This window comes from Dipodomys ordii, unplaced genomic scaffold (genome assembly GCF_000151885.1).
Source record: "Dipodomys ordii isolate 6190 unplaced genomic scaffold, Dord_2.0 Scaffold190, whole genome shotgun sequence".
Taxonomy (NCBI): Eukaryota; Metazoa; Chordata; class Mammalia; order Rodentia; family Heteromyidae; genus Dipodomys; species Dipodomys ordii.
In genome coordinates, this window is record NW_012267406.1 from 341,535 (window position 1) to 349,029 (window position 7,495).

General features: G+C 41.7%; 1 protein-coding gene across 1 annotated transcript in view; it reads left to right on the forward strand.

Annotated features, from left to right (window-relative positions):
- Positions 1–1,332: 1,332 nt before the first annotated feature.
- The window catches only part of Dnajc5b (DnaJ (Hsp40) homolog, subfamily C, member 5 beta), a 56,037-nt gene continuing 49,874 nt past the window's right edge, over positions 1,333–7,495 (forward strand). Inside the window, exon 1 of the mRNA XM_013034486.1 lies at positions 1,333–1,363. The gene's annotated coding sequence lies outside the window, so the exon portion shown is untranslated. The remainder of the gene's footprint in view (positions 1,364–7,495) is intronic.

A 7,495-nucleotide genomic window follows, 5' to 3' on the forward strand; every position in this document is an offset into this window, starting at 1 on the left:
TGCAATGCTTGGTAAGAAATGTATGCATTATCCTGCCCATGTAATTGTAACCCCTCTGTACAGTATGTTCACAAATAAAATTAAATTAAATTAAAAAGAAAACCTACCCATATTCTTATTGCTATACCAACTAAACTTCATGTGGTAGAGCAACACATCTTCATCCTAGCACTCAAGAGGCAGAGACAATAGAAGCTGGAGTTTGAGGCCAGCCTAGGCCTGAATTTAAGGACAGTCTGACATACACCATGTGATTCTATCTCAAAAACCAAAAGCTGGAGATGGAGCTCAGATATAACTGATTGTTGTATTTCATTAAAGGGCACTGCTCGTCATTTGCCAGAGTTTGAATAGTTGCTTCTTTAATAACGTTAGAGGTTTTTAAAATTATTTTTTACTTCTCCACATGATAATGGACTGCTTCCTAAACTTTGGTTAGAAATCAGGAGCTGTGAGAAACAGTATTTTATTCTTTGTGACCTAAAAAATTAACGCCCTCTAGAGGCAAAGGTGTTTTTCAATGTTTACACAGTGTAGCCTTAGGCTTTGCTGCTCACCCTGCCTAAGCAATCCACAAATTCCACCTTCAGTCTTGGGAGCCAAACTCAGGAGTAGCCCCTTCTCCTTCAGCCTTTTTCAGTTGATAGATCTTACTTGAAATGATAGGAACTGTTTTCTCTGGTGGCTTTATACAAGTGCAGGAGCATTGTTTAAAAGGAAAAGGAAACCATGCAACTCTTGTCTCCAATTAATCACCAAAAAGCTAGAAGTGGAGCTGTGGCTCAAGTGGTAGAGGCTAAACTTTAGGGAGAAAAACAAGCTCAAGGACAGTACCAGTCCCAGGACTCACACACACACACACACACACACACACACACACACACACACACACACACACACACTCCATATAAGCACACACACAGAGCTGGATTAATGTAGTGAGCAGTTAGAACTTCTGCTTTATTAATGTTGCATGATTTTTCTAGCAATTTTAAACCAACCAAAGAGTGCTGGCCTTAGAACAAAAAGAAAACAACATTTGAAGACTCCCACTGTGCAGGTCAGGAGCTGTACTTCCTCAATGCAAAGTCTCTGGAAGCACAGTTCCACATTGCTGTCTGAGCTGAACACTAGCTCACAAGGGATGAAAAGTGGACATGGCACATATTTTGGTATAATGGATGCAGTGTAATAGCAGACTGTATGGTCATGCATGTTTTATTCTTTCTGTTGTGTTTTCCAGAGGGATAACCCATTGGCTGATAGAGTAACAAATGAGAAGTAACCTGACTCCATTGGCCTGCTTAACCCTGCAGGGAATGATGGGAAGGGGCAGCCGTTTGCTTTGAAACAGTGGAAACAGGTATGGAAAAGCCTCTTTCCTTGTTGCCTTCTTCTATGTCTCTGCACATCTATTTCCAGATTGGTTGAAAACAGCAAGTCCTTCCCGAGTGATATCAGAATTGGAGCCCTAGGCACAGGTACTGTGGCGTTGCTTGTAACATTTCTGAATTATCCCATCTTCAAACTGCTGTTTATATCAATACTGGAGACAGTTGTTTCAAAGAGCAAATAAGTAACCGTGTTAGGGAGAGTGATTTCCTTTAAATGTAGAACTAACGTGGCAGAAGTGCATTTAGCCTTAAGACACATTATTTGTATTGTGGGGACTTTGGTCCACCGAACAGGTTTCTAGGCAGGGGTAATAACACAATGAGCAAGGGTGATGCTTTCCAGACTGACAGGTGTTGAAAGTATGCTTCTTGTGTGGAGTGGACAATTTTTTCAGTCATGACGGAATCCTGCTCAAAAAGGCATAGTTTGATATTTTTCTAGTTTAAACAATTTTCCAAACAGAACCTTTTTTGAAAGGAAGTTATTTCAACATGAAAATTTATAGAAAAGCATTCTTAACCATACCTGAAGTTTCAGTTCTTTAAAAATACTCATTTTGAGTTATTGGCCTGTCACCATCAAGGTACAGTGCCTTCTCTCAGTTCTAATTACTACCTAGAAACAGGTGAGCCATATCTGGTTGGGTAGTGACTGCCTAGTGAGCAACAATTTAAGAAATTACCATATTAATGTCATTATAATGCAACTACAAAATAGTTTTAAGGCCAGAAACTTAAGCACAATGTACTGGATGATCAAAATTAAATTACTGAGGTGGAAATGTGGCTTTGTAGTAGAGTGCTTGCCTAGCATAAATGAAACTCTGGGTTTGATTCCTTAGTACCACATAAACAGAAAAAGCCAGAAGTGGCACTGTGGCTCAAGTGGTAGGGTACTAGCTTTGAGCAAAAGACACTCAGGGACAGTGCCCAGGCCCTGAGTTCAGCCCTAAGACTGGAAAAAAAAATTACTTACTGACTTTACATGGCAACATTTTTTTCTATTGGATGGATTATAGATGAGGGACCATGAATAAGTTATGAAGACTTGAATTTTGCATAGGAATATTAGAATTCGGAAGACTACAGGTAAAGAATTAAGAATTATGTCTTATATAACTAATTAGTTATGGCTCCTTTATCCATTTAAGGCTGTTAGGAATGGTTTTTACAGGATATTTTGAGTATTATTCTGTATTTGGTGTATTGTTGAGATACATCTTTATTTTCATATGTTAAGGGGTTCAAGACTTTGCTGTATTGAATTTGAGACTTAATGTCATCTAAATCAATAATATATGAAGAGTCTGGTTTCCGGCTCAGCATGGAGACAGAAAAAGTATGCCATTCCTGCAGCTGTACAGAGCGAGCATGTAGTCAGCCTTCCCTTTGTGTTTCACTCTATAGAAACAGTTGACAACTAGCTGCATTGGCCAATTGTCTTTGCCTTACAATACAATACAAATAGACTTTTAAAGAAGTGGCTTAATTAAGAGGAATTATCTGTCTAATGAGAAATACCTTTGTAATGATAGCAAAGACAGGAAACATAACAAACTTTCCACACCATAAAACAATAGCTACTAGATCTCACTTAGCAGGAATAAACTAAACACAAGTCGATTTCTAAGGGAAGTGGTTACTAAAAATTACCTAAACCAAAGGACTAGCTGGTTATGGTATCTCCATGAGTGTGAGTTTGTGTGTTTTATACATGGAGAAGAAAAAGATGAAGAAGCATGATCCAGAGACAATGAAGCTGTGTCTGGGACTGCTTCTAGAACTGCTCTCTGGAAGAGTTGAGATGTAGCCCCCAATTGGGTCAATCTTCTGGTTCCAACGTGGAATAGTTTTGAAGAAGGCAGCCTTGGGGTAGGGGGTGTATGAAAAACACACCAAACATCACAGATGCTGGAGGGCTTTGTCAGACCCACTGGCTGCCTCACATTGGGAAGGATACTAAACCAGGCCCAGGCACTCTAACCTCTAGGAACATGAGCATCTTCCTCTGTGAAAAGAATGACAGGTAATGGTAAGGCTCTTGGGCTTGCTTTGGTGTATCTAGCCAAAATAATGCAAATACTTCATCTTATGCACCCTAGTTCCCAGGGAAAATTAAAGAGAACCAGAAGCTTAGGAATGGCCAGGGAAGAGTGTTTTTGTCATGGTGGAAAGAATAAGTTTAGCAAAGACTAAAAGAGCTCACTGAAGGATGTGGTGATGTTCTTTTCAGTAGTATGGAAATTCCTCAGTCTTAACCCACGGGCCAGGAAATTTTATTGTTTATGCAACTTACAAATTGGCCTCTTGGTAGAAGTTCCTAAGTACTTGGCCACCCATACATTCCTCTACTTTCTTTAAGTCTAAAAATGTGATTTTTAAAAAAATTGTCACAAAGGCTCTTGACAGTATACACCAAGTAACTGGCTGATTTTTTTTTTTTATTGTACCAGGGTTTGAACTTAGAATCTCTCAGCTCACTCAGATTGCTTACTTGGTGGATACTCTACTACCTGAGCCATGCCTGTAGCCCTATTTTATGCTGGTTATTTTAGAGATGGAGTCTCATGGACATTTCTTCCTAGATTGGCTTTGAACTAAAAATCCTCTGGATTCATCGCTTCTTGAGTAGCTAGGATTACAGATATGAGCCACAAGGGCCAGGCTGTACTTTTTAAACTATCCCCTTTCATAATTCTCCTTAGGGACCTCCTTCATTTATACATACAAGCTCCTTAGATGCTGCTGTGCGCTCCCCTGGCATGCACACAGTTGCAAGGAACCCTTATGACCCTGGGGCAAGATACAGCACAAGTCTGCATATTGTCATTGTTAAGCCAAGTTTTTTTTTTTGGGGGGGGGAGTCCGGTTGTGGGGCCTGAACTCTGGGCCTGGGCGCTGTCCCTTAGCTCTTCAGCTCAAGGCTAGCACTCTACCACTTGAGCCACAGCGCCACTCCCGGCTTTTTTCTTATGTGGTGCTGAGGAATTGAACCCAGGGCCTCAGGCATGCAAGGCAAGCACTCTACCACTGAGCTACCTTCCCAGCCCCCTGTTAAGCCAAGTTTTGAGAGCTGTAAATTCACTGCTGGCTTTGAAAATTATTTGCCAATTGTGAAGTATCTAAAAATACCAAGTATTACTCAACGTGGCACACTAAACAAAAAAGGCTTGAGAATCAGATAGATCCTAATGTACAACTCACTTGTATGAACCTGAGCCATTTATTTTACTTCCATTGTATTCAATTTCCTCTGTATAAAATGGGACAGCAACACATAGAGGAATATGCTTATTATCACTGAAGGGCTACCAACTAGTTCTTGTCTATGAGGCTTCATAAGGTGATACCATGATTAAAATAGCAAAAGACTGTCAAGGCTCAGTCAGCTGATGGGGAGGTCCCTAGAGGGCATTGCAGGCCAGACTTCTTGTCACCACATTTTCCAGGATGATATATAAATTCTGGGTATTTGTTTACTGTTGTATGAAGAGAAAAGGCTATCCTGGCAGTCAAAAATACATGTGTCAACATTGAGGTTAGAAGTGTGGCTCATTTGGTGGAGCGAAAGCAGCAGGTAACAAGAGTAAGTCCCAGTCTCAGACATTTAGAAAAAAGAAAAGAAAGAAAAGAAATATTACGTCAACATTAACCAATCTAGGCAGTCTTAAGGGACAAGAATACCATTCCATTCAGTCACTAAGAGATGTAATTGTCACATTGGCCAGTACAAAGAACTCAATGTGTAGATGACCAGTGTGTTTTCCTCAAGGAAGACCTATACAAGATGCCATGTCCTAAACAGAAGATGGCCTGAGGAATGTGGAGTTAGACGAGTCAAATGTTTAAGAACACAAGGCTAAGATTACTGCATGAGTTTCGTTAAAGTGGGACTGCCTAGCCAATGGGATCTTTCAGCTCAGTGGTACTTGGATGGCCCAACCAGTATTTACTTGCCTCTACATTTGCTATTCTCTACATGTCCATGTCTAGTCACTACTTTTGAATAATAACCCAAGAAAAAGCTTGACACCTCTCAATAATGTCTTTGCAGTTATTAGTTCCTTCAGGTCTTACAGGCCTAGGAGACATTTATTTCTTTAAGATGACTGACAGCTAAGGGGGTCTGTCCTGAGCCATTATGCCCTGACCTCTCAGTTTAAGTTCTTGGAGGTTCTTCTCTGGTGCCCCCTGGTGCTGATTCCAGGACTGATATGACATCTATGAAAGCTGTCTTTCTGGCACATAAAGGTGGTCAGTAAATGCTAGTTTATGGTTCTTCTTCCCTTCCACAAAGCATAAAGCTTTAAGATTTTTAAGGGCCATGATACTATTTATGCAGCAGACAGAGATTACAAAAATTAAAGACAAGGGAGTGAGCAACAATATTGGTTTTTGTTTTGTTTTTGTCAGTCATGGGGCTTGAACTCTGGGCCTGGGCACTGTCCTTCAGCTCTTCAGGTCAAGGCAAGCACTCTACCACTTGAGCCACAGCGCCACTTCCGGTTTTCTGGTGGTTTATTGGAGATAAGAGTCTCACGGACCTTCCTGCCTGGGCTGGCTTTGAACTGCGATCCTCAGATCTCAGTCTCCTGAGTAGCTAGGATTACAGGAGTGAGCCACCAGTGCCTGGCCAGCAACAATGTTTTGCTGAACATTATAACCCACTTGTTCTCAATCCGCATGCTGTGAGGTCACTGTGGTCTCACTGGTTTTCATTCTGCTTTGCTGACAGATGTCATCCATACAAGCATATGGCCCTAAGTCCTGCAGAATTCTCTCATTGGGGATTACTTTCATAAACATTACTCCACACAATCCTCAATTGTGTGTGTGTGTATGTGTGTGTGTGTGTGTGTGTGTGTGTGTGTGTGTGTATGTGTTGGTCCTGAGGCTTGAACTCAGGGCCTGGTTGCTATCCCTAAACTGTCTGGCTCAAGACTAGGGCTCTATGACTTGAGCTGCAGCTCCACTTCCAACTCTTTTGGAAATGAGTCTCATGGATTTTCCTGCCCAGGCTTACATTGAACTGCAATCCTCAGATCTCAGCCTTCTGAGTAGCAAAGATTACAGATGCGAGCCACTGGTGCTCAGCTAACCACCCTCAATTTTTAAAGAAGTATCTGTAAAAAACAAAAAAAAAACTTTAGGTCACTGCCTGTCCCACCCCCTTCTCCCTCCCTGCCTCTTGCTGGTAGTAAGTCTTTCTTGAATTGTGATTCTGGAATTTGCAATGATTCCAAACATTTCTGAGAGTACCCAGGGATATGGGCAAATGTTTTCATCAATGAGACTGGGATACCTGAGGCTAGCCCTTCTCTCAGCAGGCCTGGGGACAGGATGGCAGTACCCCCTAACTGCTCTTCCATCTGTGTTGCTTCTGCTTCCTCTGGAGAAAGATGCAGGTCAGAACCTGCCCTGGCACTGTCTCACTGAAGTTTCAAGGTTCCAAACCTCTGTCCCTTTAATCTTTAATGAGAGTTCACAAAGACATCACTGTAGTCTGAAGTCACCCCCCCCCCATAGGAGCTCATTAGGTGGGGAAGGAGACCATTGTCTGGTCAAGACCCCTTCAACCTCCCCCTGAGCTAAATAAATTGTCCCTCCTCTTGCAGATCCTAAACTTACAAACCTTCCATGATATGATCAAGAGAGTAACTACTCGCCAAGTCAATGTGGATCCAAATTTAAACTTGGACATGAAGGCAGCACTAGAAAGAATATGTACCAAAGTTTTGCACAAAATGAGTGGTAGTACTTTTAGCAGCTCATCCTTCTCCTTTCTGTGAAGCTGCCTCTCCCAGTCCTACTGTAGTCAGACTTGTTTGGAGTCCCCCAATAGACACTTGTCAAAGACCTAACATGTGCTAGGCATCTGACTTCTGATGGCTCAGTTCCCAATCAGAGACTTGTCCTCTGCAAGATTCCTTCTTCTTCTGTTTGACCTCCATACTTGATACCTCAGAGTTATCTCTGAATACTGGGTACATTGTTGATTCATGCTCTTATACTCTAGGTTACCCATTCACCTCCCTAAAGACCTGCACCCTCCAGGCTTTGAATAAATCATCGAATTGTCTTGTGTGGGTATTATTGTCATC